Source organism: Perognathus longimembris, chromosome 3, assembly GCF_023159225.1.
Source record: "Perognathus longimembris pacificus isolate PPM17 chromosome 3, ASM2315922v1, whole genome shotgun sequence".
NCBI lineage: Eukaryota > Metazoa > Chordata > Mammalia > Rodentia > Heteromyidae > Perognathus > Perognathus longimembris.
The window spans coordinates 16,987,300-17,000,040 of record NC_063163.1 but is presented as its reverse complement, the minus strand read 5'-3'; the positions used below and the strand labels follow the sequence as shown (position 1 = coordinate 17,000,040).

The following is a 12,741-nucleotide window of genomic DNA, read 5'->3' as shown; positions in this document are numbered from 1 at the left end:
TTATAAAAATAGTTCAACAAAATAACTGAGAAAATATACTAGATGGGGTCCAGAGTAAAGGGACAGGAAAATGAAGAGAAGCAGGGGATACAGTAAAAAATTCAATGTATATCCTGCAAAATTAAAAAAAATAGTTAAGGAAGTCTTAGGTTGGGAGGGGTGGATGAACATATTCAAAAGGGTGACAATGATCGAGACACACTATATCCATAAACTAATGAATGACAACTCCTTTGTACAACCACTTAAAGATAATAAAATATAGATTTTGCTTCAGCTACCAGAATGTGGATATACTGATTGATTATTGTATCTGTGAAAAGTAATTTATCACATAATCTATGCAAGCTCTGATTGTTCCTATTGTCTATTGCTTTATAATAAATTGGATCCAAGTTAAACAATGGGCATTTTGTATATCTCAAGCTTTTGAAGACCAGGAAATTAAGGAAGACTGCTAAATTCACCTTGTTTTTATACAATCTTGGATGGTATTTATTCCATAGATGGATTGAAATGGAGTTACACATTGGTCTTACTCACATTCACATGATAGACCCTTCAAAGGAAAATCTGGAGAAACTGGATCACTTATGCTTGGCTTTCCATATAGCTTGGACTTTTCTTAAAGTATAGTAAGCTCTGGATGTTGGGATTTGTAACAGCAGATATAGCTCCAAAGAATATTGATAGCCATTTGCAGTGCTCTTGACATTGACAGAATTTTATTTATGTATTTTTTTCAAAATCAAACAAACAAAGCTATTATCCTTAATCTAGGGTACACCATGTAACTTTGGGTTTTAATTAGCTATTTTAAAGTAGTTTGAAATCCTTGGTTACATTGATCAACAGTACCCAAGCTTAGATTTTCAGCTTTATTTTGTAATTCACTCTTTCTCATTTGTGAATGTATGTGTTTTGGTACTCCTTTTTTTGCATGTCTATATCTTCAGCTTCTGAGACCAAAATGGCATGTTTAACCTGTATGAAATCCATTTTTATCACTATATAATCCGAGTGAGATCATATAGTAATTGCATTTTGCATTTGTCTTTTTACATTTATATTAATTATGATCCATGTTGTCCCCAAAGATAAGCTTTCATTTCTTCATTTCTTTCGTTTCCTTTATCAGCTCATGAATGGAGCTTTACAATGAAGTAAATGTAATCAGGGAACCATGTTCTTTCAAGTAAAATTTGTATATTAGTTGTGCAGGTTTTAAATATATTTTCTATCTCTGATTTATTCTATCTTGTACTTAGATTAGAATTCACTTTTTTGCAATAAAATACAGTTTGAGATCTTAACAAATTATTGTGATCATAAAAAGAAACATACCTGTTGATATAGCATTCATATAATATGCTTGAGTTTTTATATACATAATCTTTTTTCACCTATCATATATAAACACATATATGAATATATGTGGGGGATAACAATACTATTTTCTTATAGTGTAATGGGATTTTATCACTTGTATTAAATGAAAAAAACAATGAAACATTTTATGACTTTTGCCAATATAACACAAAAATAATTTGAGGAAGAACAATGTTTATATTGAAAGTCAAACAAGACTTTAGCCATAAGCAAGTAAAAATTAAGTACTTCAATACATGCCTAAATCAAGATATGGAGTAGAGTTAAAGAGGATTCATTGTGGAGTATGCACAAGTTTTGAAATTATTTTTCCTCTTCTTGAAGTCTTTTCGTTGTCTACATAATTAATTCCTCCTTTGAAGTGATATTTTTTCTAACCTCAGTTTTTTAGTGTACTTTTTTTTTTTTTTTTTGGCCAGTCCTGGGCCTTGGACTCAGGGCCTGAGCACTGTCCCTGGCTTTTTCCCGCTCAAGGCTAGCACTCTGCCACTTGAGCCACAGCGCCGCTTCTGGCCGTTTTCTGCATATGTGGTGCTGGGGAATCGAACCTAGGGCCTCGTGTATCCGAGGCAGGCACTCTTGCCACTAGGCTATATCCCCAGCCCTTTAGTGTACTTCTGATATTTTCCTTTTTAATTCTTTTGTGTTTCTTCATTTTCTTACTCTCAGAATGATTTCAGCACTATTTGACAATAATATTATACAATGTGCTTATATCCAGTCTTCAATCCAGCCACAGTCTTTAGAATTTTTGTCATTTGCGTATTTTCAGCAAATGGAAGTATTTTAAAGTATAATTTCTTATATCTTATTGCTTCCATTAGCTCATGGGAATTTTCAAAAAAGGGAAAGGAAAACATTTATATTTGCTGACTCTACAACACTACACACTAATCCTAAATACTTGCCAATGCTTTCTTTATGGTACATAATTTCACAATCGGTGGACTTTATCATTTTACATGGACTTTTTTCTTCAGGTTAGCACTGTGTGCTAGCATATAATAGTTTGTATTTTCTATTTCTGTTCAAACATTATTCCATCCTTTTCCCTGTCCTTTGCTATCTACCATGCTTCTTATTTTTATGTTCATTAGAAGTAAGCAGAACCATGAACGAAACTTTTTATAATTTGGAGTTTATAAAAGTGTCAGTAGACTTCATTGGATTATGAAAGTAAAATTATACATATTTTTTAAATATATGTTTTGGCAGTGTTACCTGTGATTTCCATCTGGCATGCAGCCATTCCTCAAATATTTATGGCTCAATACAGCAGCTGGCTATAGTAGTAAACAGTGCTATATTCCTGGATGGTAGAAAACATAAGAACAGAGAACAGAGGGAGAATAAGAGGAATTACTGCAAAGGTAAGTTTATTGATGTTCAGATTTAATATTCAATATTTGTCTTTATTGTTGAAGTACACAGGGGTTATAGTTTTATGTGTAAGGTAAGTACATTTCTTTTCCAACTTCCCTCTTCCCTCATCTTCCTTCCCCTTCCATCTCCCCTCTCTCTATACGCTTCCCCCCCCCCCCCCCCGCATGTGTTGTATGGTTGGTTTATACCAGTTGGTTTTGTAAGTATCACTATTGTAATGGTTTGGCTTTTTATCCTTTGTCTCTCGATTTTGGTATTCCCTTTCCCTTCCTTAGTTCCAATACATGTATATACAGTATCTGGGGTACTAAATCAGTCACAGTAATAGCAGGAGTAAAAACACAGGAAGAGGTACAAGAGGGAAAAAAATGATATGTTTTCACAAGGTATGTTGAAATTCACCACAACAATGTTATAATACTTGTTTCCATTACATGGATTTAATTTCACTGAGCATTATCATGTGTGTTCATGTGGGCATAGCTATTGAGCTATTGTGATATTCTGCTATGTCTATTCTAAAGATATACTAATTATTCCCTATGATGGAAACCAGAGAGTTCATGTTTCTTTGAGTCTGGCTCACTTCACTTACTATGATTTTTTCCAAGTCTGATTTCCTAATGAATGGGGCAGTATCATCCTTTCTGACAGAGACATAGAATTCCATTGTGTATATGTATCACATTTTCCTGATCCACTTGTCTACTGAGGGGCATCTGGGTTGTTTTCATATTTTAGCAATGACAAATTGTGCTGAAATGAGCATAGTTGTGGAGGTGGCTTTATTGTGGTCTTGCTTGTAATCTTTTGGGTTGATGCCCCAAAGTGGGGCTGCTGAATCTAGGGAAGCTCTATGTTTAGCCTTCTGAGGAACCTGCACACTGCTTTTCAGAGTGAATGAACAAATTTACATCCCCACCAACAATGTAGTAGGTTTCCCTTTTGGCCATATCCCCTCCAGTATTTGTCAATATTAGTTTTCCTGCTAATGGACATTCTTACTGGGGTGAGGTGGAATCTCAGTGTTGTTTTGATTTGCATTTGTTTTATGGCCAGTGATGTAGACCAGTTCTTCATGTGTCTCTTGGCCATTCTCATTTCCTCTTCAGAGAAGTCTCTTTTAAGGTCGTTGGCCCATCTGTTGAGGGGGTCATTGGTTCTTCAAGGATTTGTTTGGAGAAATTTTATTTTTTGAGTTCTGCATATATTTTAGATCTGAGACCTTTGTCATTTTATAGCCAGTAAAGATCTTCTCCCAATTTGTGGGCTTTTTGTTTATCCTTCAAGATTTGTACTTTGCCCTGTTGAAGCTCTGCAGTTTGATGCAGACCCATTTGTCCAACTTCGATTTGTTGTGTTTCTGGGCCTCTGTTAAGGAAGTTCCATCCTGTGCCAAAGAGCCCAAGAATTTCTATCCCCTATTCTTTCTTGTAGTGTTTTCAGTGTATCTGATTTTACTGCTATGTCTTTGATCCATTTGGAACTGATTTTGGTGCAAGGTGATATATAAGAATCTAGTTTATTTTGTTACAGGATATTCAAATTTTGAATAACTTCCACAATAAAACCCATTATATACACATTTCTGAAAGTTGAAAATTCATTAAAATGATTTTAAATATATTTGTAAATTGTATTACTTACATTAGTTAACTATATTGATTGTTTAATTATATTTGTAAATAATTTAGTTCCTAAATAATATCTTAAGTAATACACTTGGCTCATATTAGAGACTAATTTTCCAATGTCATACAATTTCTGTGAACAAGATTTTTGAAATGTCTTAGCATATGGCTTGGCAGGTTCCTAGTGATTAAGTCATTATAGATTAAATTATCTCTCTATAGTGAGTTCTGAAGTCTATGTCTGTATTTCTCCCTTTAGCTTCCAACAACATTATCAAACATATTTCCTCTCAGTTTTGGCATATCTCTAAAAACGTTTTAACCACCTGCTACATTTAGAGCTTTGAGGTAGTTCTAGTTAATCAGTTTCCCTAGAAGTAGCCTATTCCATTAATCTTAGACATTCTCTGATGTTCATGCAGTGTATTCTGACTGTAGCCCTTCATGGAGCTCAGAAGAAATGGCTTTTGCCATGTACCAGTTGAAGTTGGAGGAGGGTCTCTACTTGGAGACCAATGTCATTCATGGTAGATTCTTGTCACTTTTTATACATACATTAATCCAGTATCAATTACCAGGTGTTCCTTTAATAAACCAAATTTTAACTGTTGTACTAAGGGTGAGCTTCACTTTAAGATTAAGACAGTTAGATGTAGGCTGAAGTTGGGTTTGTTCCTGGGAATTGCTGGCCTGTTTTAGAGCTCTCAGACCAAGTTGAAATTGGTTTAGTCATAAGACACATAGTATTATATCAATAGATATTTGCTGTTCCCTCTCCTGTTCCCGCAGTGCTAGTGATCAACCTCCAAGCTGTATCTAAGGTAGGTGAATGTTCTAGCATGTAGCTATTACCTGTGGACCAAAGAGAATTTGAGGACAACACACTGTAGTACAACCACAATGGGTATTAGAGTGCATTATGCCTATATTGTGACTCTGATTCTGAAAAGGTCAGTCATTGAGAGCTTGAAAACATGTCCTATTATCTGTCAAATATCTGGGCTCACCACATTAATGAACTGTATTTTCAAGTTAATAAAATTCATCCAAGTTTTTACAAACTATTACTAGGAAATTTTACCTGAGAGGCTTAATGAACAAACAAGCCTTTCTTCATTATTACAGGTGAAAACTGTGAAGTAGGGTAAGACTCAGAACAATTATTTACAGTCCGTTTGAATTTATAAATTGATTTTAATCAGTTATGCAAATATGAAAGGAATTAATGCTTCTCAATGGTAGCATGAAAACTTTCTTGTGAGACTGATGGTTTTCCTGATTTGGAATTTACGAAATTGATTTTCAACTTTGTTTTTCTTTAGGGAAAATTTTTTTTACCATACTCTGGTATGAAAGAAATTTAGTTTACAATATCTTCTCAGTAAGTGATGGAATGCACTATCTGACTTACTTTTAACAGGTTTAAGTAAGAAACTTTGTGTTGACTTCAAAACAGACTAAATTTAAAATAACATTTATCTACTGGTAAAAATTTTGATTTAAATACGAACTTAAATATTAAATCATCATTTGTTAAACTTAAGTAACATGTCTTTGTTTTAAAGTAGATTGTGTGGTGTTTTGTTTTTAATGATACAGGTGATAAGAAAAAGTGAATGGTATATAAAAATGCAGATCCTTAACTTCACAGCTGGAATGAGAGATAACGTCTGTCTTAGCCTTTTTGTCCTCTGTTTCCTTGTCTTTCAGATAAGAACACATACAATTATGAATATGATAGCTTATACAAAGTATGCAAGAGATTATGAAACATAGTGAAAACTCAAAATAACATGTTTTCATTGAAATGAGAACCACAAGTCTCAGTCTTCACCTTGTCATGTGTGAGAGCATCAACATTTACATTTATTTCATATGTTTTCTCTACCTATCTTGATATAGTTAGTCAATACTTCTTATATTCCCACAATGCACAGGCAACTTTATTTATTTATATTTCCTGGGAAATACCTGTACTCAAGTGAAATTGTAGGCATGTGGCTGAAAGGGTAGCTTGCTTACTATAAAATACAAGACCATGAGCTAAAATCAAGTAGGACAAAGATTGGATTCCACACAAATTGTCAGAATACATAGTCTCTGTCTTGCTGTTAAGTTAAATTCAAATTAGCAGTGGCTACTTGGAGATCAAGTATCTAATATAGACTATGATAATTAAGGAAGTCATAAAATTGAAACTAAATAATAACGATTGTAAATAAGCCTAACATAGAGAGAAAAAAAAGTGAAAATCACACCTGGGGGGGGGGGAGGGAAAGTGGGGGAGGGAGGGGGGCATGAGGGACAAGGCAACAAACAGTACTAGAAATGTATCCAATGCTCAACGTATGATACTGTAACCTCTCTGTACGTCAGTTTGATAATAAAAATTTGAGGAAAAAAAAAAGTGAAAATCAATATTGATCTCATAGCTACACCTGTTTTGTCAATGACAATCAAAAAATAAAATTCAATGACATATTTCTGTTAAAGGAAGTACATAAAAATGCAATACATGCATAATATGAAATGTTTGCTTCAAAGACCAGGCTAAAAGAAAATTGCTCATTTCAATAGATAATGATTCAGTATATATTGAACAATGACCTCCAAAACATCACCACAGTCAATAGAATGACAAGCTTCATTAGGCAGGTTTTGAACATATTCTTCAAATAATCAAGTAAAATAATGCATTATGAGGGCTTAATAATTGCAATTCTATGCTGAACTAGTCTTTGACCTTAGGTAAATTACTTTCTCCTCTATGATTGATTCTCAAATATTTAAAATTACCAGGTCATTTGAGATAATTTCTTAGCCTTTTTCAGCTCAAATGATATTTATTACACTTTGTGTAATTAATTTGCCCAAATTTCTAGTCTATTTCAACATGTATTCAATAAAAACAGAGTTTATCATCAATGCATTGAGCCACTTCATTCAAACCATTTTCCTACAGAATAATTTATTCCAAACAACTTTTATTCAGCTAACAGAGTCATAGATGAATGGAGAAAAGGAGAGGGAAGGAAGAAAGTGAGAAAGAGAGAGATCAACATTTTCCATTATCCAAATTTATGTTAAGCTACTATTAAGCTAATTTCTCTAACACAAAGGCTTCAAAGAACAAATATGAAAAATAATTAGTATATAAGAAATGCACAGGCATTACATTTGCTATGATTTAATGTTGACTTAAGCACTAATCAGTTATGTTGTGGCAAAAAACAGAGCTAGTAATGCCTTACGCAATCTAGAAGATTTTCTAATCTGTTTTATGTTTTGTTTTAAGACATACAAGACAGGACCATAAATACAAAAAAGGTACCCACCTCACAGGGATGTCCTAAAATAGAGTTGCTGAAGCTAGCTGAATGTCTTATGAAGATTAATTTTGTATATCTTAACCCCAAAGAATTCACTTCTTAAATGAACAGGTAAATATATCTGCTGGTGGGGGCTATAAATTTAAAATAAAATATATTTGTTATATATTTGACAAAGTGATTATCAATAAATTCCATATAAATTAATTGTACTCCTGTCATAGATGTAATAAAAGCATTGTACTATCATCCTGTTATAAACTGAGTGTGAATATTACATAAATATAATAGATGTATGATTTCTTATGGCAAAAAATCTTAATCTGGACAGAAATATTGTATGACACTTTCTACACAATGGTTTATTAATCCCAGAAGAGTATTCCAAACAGTAACATTTCCTTTAAAATTCTGATATCTAGATTAGAAAATCCAAGCTGCCCGAGGATTTGCACAAATTCAGCAGCCAAAGTATAAGTCGAGAGTGAGATGAGGTATTCAAATCAATTTGTTGCTCACAGGTAGTCAGAAAGAATAAATAGAAGTTGAAGATCCATTGGGAGCAAGTCCTCAATATTCAGGATAGACACTTTCACCAGACTATGCCTCGCTTTATAAGTTTGAGGAATGTCGCATATATTTTACTCCAGTATTTTATGCCCTGGGGACTACTAAACTAAAGCATTGCAAGAAATCTTGTGGTAGGATAAAAGACAAAGCAATGCAAACCAATACTTACAAAACTATATGCTGTAAACCAACTGTGCAACTCATGGGCGGGAATGGTGAGGGGGAAAGAGGGGATACAGGAGGAGTTAACAAGTTGGATAAGAAATGTTCTCGCTGCCTTAAGTATGAAACTGTAACCCCTCTGCATATACTAAAAAAAAAAATACAAAGAAAAGAAAAGCTAAAAACAAATAACAGGATCTTGCATACAGATAATTTCTCTGCATCTCAAAGCTCAACTTTTCAGCACAGACTGCTGAAATCCTGAGGACCATAAATGAAAGAAGAATGATCCATTCATCCAAGGTTATCTTTAGTACCATATTATAGAATGAGGACAGGAAAAAAAAACCTTTTTATTAAAACATGAGTGAATTAGTCTATGTGTATCATTTAAAATGAATCAAAAGTGTATGAATTAAATATATACTTTATGTAAATACAATGTTTCTTTTACATTGAAATTACTATTTCACTTAATTTAGCAAAAATCTGTCAATTCCTGACCAGATGTTGGAAACTGTTTTTAAGCAAGTATATGAAACGATGCGTTCATTTTAAAATTATCATTTTATAATACTACACGTCAAATGTAATTTTTATATTTATGTATGTTTATATTTAAAGAGTATAGCTCAGGAGACAGCTGTTTAGCTTAAAGCAAAAATAACAAAGTCTTATTTGCTAATGATTGATTAACCTATATGAGCTTAAACAATTTAAATACTTGGGTGAATTGGTTTAGAATTTCTTACACAAATACTTAAGTTCATTTTTAAACATGTGAATTTTAAAATATATTTTATGTTTTAAAAATCTGTGAGAGGTTGAAGAATATCTTGCTTACTTACAGATCCAACACAGTGTTTCTGATGTTCAAGAGTTTTCTAGAGACCAAACAACTAAATTTTATTCAGACTAGGCCTGATTATCAACACGAGTACTGGACTGTTTAAGGTTAATTTTTCTTTTTCTTTTCTTTTCTTTTCTCTTCTCTTCTTCTCTTTCTTTCCTTTCTTTTCTTTCTTTCTTTTCTTTTCTTTTCTTTCTTTCTTTCTCCCTTTCTTTCTTTCTTTCTTTCTTTCTTTCTTTCTTTCTTTCTTTCTTTCTTTCTTTCTTTCTTTCTTCCTTTTGCTGTGGATCGTACTCAGTGGTGTAGATATCTCAATCAATATATTGGCATGATAAAGATTTTGAGAGCATTCAATTGAGGCATTGTGTAAGAGAATCATACTGAATCCTGTCTTGAGTTTGATCAGAGCTGTCAAAGAAAAATCATACAAAACAAGAGACAATGTAACATAGGAGAGAAATTGAACATAGTGCTCTGATACAAAAACCAAAAAGGCTTTTTAAGCTTTGGAATGTGCTAATGGAAAAATCCTGGCATGCATTAGTGGTGGATGTGATTAAAAACTGTCTGTTTCATGCTTGCTACCTGTCCATAGAGACTGAAGAAAACAGAACTGTTGCTTTAGATGATTATATTTCAGAAGGAAGCCTTCCAGAACCTCAGAAAGATCTTCCCATTAAAGAAAAAAAACAAAAAACAAAAAACAAAGTTTTCAAGAATCTTAGGAAAAGATGCCAGCACACTTTAAGAATCACAAGAAAAATTTGCAGCTACAAATTTTCAAAGGGAAATGCTCTGGAAAAAAGAAAACCAGAGGACTAGACTTAAACCCAGACTAAAGAGAATTTTAAAGACTTGATAACTTAATATGATTGATGAACAAACTAAAAATCATGTGTTCTAATAAGCATTAATTGAAGTAAATGAAATTCTTAGTCACAAAAAATGAAATTAAGTCACTTACCTTATTCATCCTTTCAATTTAATCTAATTGGCACTTTCATTGCTCAGAAAGGAAAAAATAAACATAAACATCTAATAACTTAAAAGACAGGAAGTAGATTCTGATACTAGAAGGGAGTCAATGTAGGTAAAGGACCTAAGATCAGAATACAAGGAAACCTATGTTTATATTTCAAAATAGTCAACTATAGGCTCAACCTAGAACGTAAGCACCAAAGAATGGAGAAATAAAATGTCACTCCCCCGCCCCCCACTGTCTCTAAACACAAAGTATTACTAATCTTAGCCACAAGCCCACATAAAATTCTGTCATTGACTGGTTGATTATAGGCATGTGAAAATAATTCCATGGCTATAGAAAATGTTCTGTATATTTTTAATCTCCCAGAGAGAAAAACTATAACATGTAGGAATGCTGGCTTTCCCTAAGTACAAATAATGTATCAATGATTGCTGATTGTAGTCTGCTCTGAATACACAGACACACAGACACACACACAGACACACACAGACACACAGACACACAGACACACACACACACACACACACACACACCAAACCAAAAAAAAAAAAAAGCACTCCATCTAGGAAAACTTATCTTTATTCACTGTATTTAATATTTTTGTAGTGAAATATTTTTACAAGAATAAAATCATGATGAAGGAAAGAAAACTGACAGAATTTGAAATATGGAAGTTTATTTGAATCTATGGCTTATAAATTATTTCTATATCATGAAAGTTTTTCATATCAAAAATATGCTATTATGTATAAATAATGAGCATAGCTCAACTTGCCTTTGATTTATTTTTGAGAAAATCTTAAGAAAATGACATAAGCTGCAAAAATACAACAAACCACAAAGTACCTCAAAATCTAGAAAAAAATATTGTGATTTGGTGCACTGCATATTGTACAGTATGTCAAATATTTCCAATTTTATTATTTTAATATGTAGCTATTCCCCCTAGTGTATGAGCATACTTTAGTACCTGGAAATGATCAGAATGCAGGTAACTATAAGAAATAACAATCAAAATATACCATATCTGACATAGAACTCTGTAATTTATTAGAACAGCATGAAAAATAAGGAGAGCTGACCAATGTGGATAATGCAAGCTTTAAGGAAAGAATTTGATATTATCTGAATTTCAGCTGCAGAATTCTTTCATACCTTGGGAACAGATACATGTCAGATTTGTAAGAAGAGATAAATGTGATATATACATATATATCACACACACACATATATATATATTTATATATATCCAAGTAGTTTTATAAATAGATAGTTTTGTTTGTCAGGGATATAGGTAATTATTCCTGGTGTTTGATAATTTTATGATATAGATAGTTATTTTGGGTTAGATATCTCCCTTAATTAACTTCTTTGAAATTTTCTGCAACTACTGTGGCTACAAAAAATGTGCATAGTTTGTGTTTTGTATCCATAGTTCTTCACTAGGAACAACACCAATTTCTGCTTTTAAGTTTTATCTTATTTTATATTAAAGGTGATGTACAGAAGGGTTGGAGTTACATATGTAAGGTAGTGAATACAGTTTTGGTCTAACATTGTTACCCTCTCCCTCATTTTCTCCCACTTTCTTTCCCCTCATTGCCCTCCCCCCCACACCCCAAGTTGTAAAGTTCATTTCCAACCAAGTCTTTTCCAACCAAGTATTGCTGTTGCATTGGTTCACCCTTTGTCCTTTGTCTCACAATTTGTTATTCTCCTTCCCTTTCCCAAATCAGATAAATGTATACACAAGACACAGGATACAGATATCAAATACAATGACAACAGGGGATAAATCAAAAGGGGGAAATAACAACACAAAATAAACAACAAAGAAAAAATGTCCTCTGTTTTGTGTTTGGTATTAATTAATAGTTGATCCAAATCAGGGGGAGTGATGTGATTAATTAATTAATTAATTTTTCTGGTCTTGGTCCTTGAACTCTGAGACTGGGCCAGCTGCTTTTACTCAAGGCTTGTACTCTACCACTTGAGCTACAACACTAATAACAGAGTTTTCTGTGATTAATTGGAGACAAGAGTTTCATGGGCTTTGTTGCATGGGCTGGCTTTCAACCGTTATCCTTACATCTCAGCATCCTGAGTAGAGAGGATTATAGGTGTGAACCACCAGCTCCAGATGCTGTGATTCATTTATATCATCTGAGTACTCTGCTCTCAATAATTGAAGGATTCATATGAGTCAGTCAGCTTTTAAAGTAAAAGGAGTACAACATTGATTCAGATGTTACTATCTCTGATTTTTTAAATTAGTTTTTACATGTCCTCACTAGTATCAATTAGTTGTGCAATGAGGTTATATTGCGACATGTCAAAAATGTGTATTATAAATATGAATCAGATTCACTTCTCTGTCATTCTACCTCATTTATTATCCTTTTTTCTAAGCTTACAACAACAGATCTATTTCTCACACATATA

At 33.0% G+C, this 12,741-nt stretch overlaps 1 pseudogene; it reads left to right on the top strand.

Moving 5' to 3' along the window:
- The window catches only part of LOC125347563, a 43,049-nt pseudogene that overhangs the window by 15,689 nt on the left and 14,619 nt on the right, over positions 1-12,741 (top strand).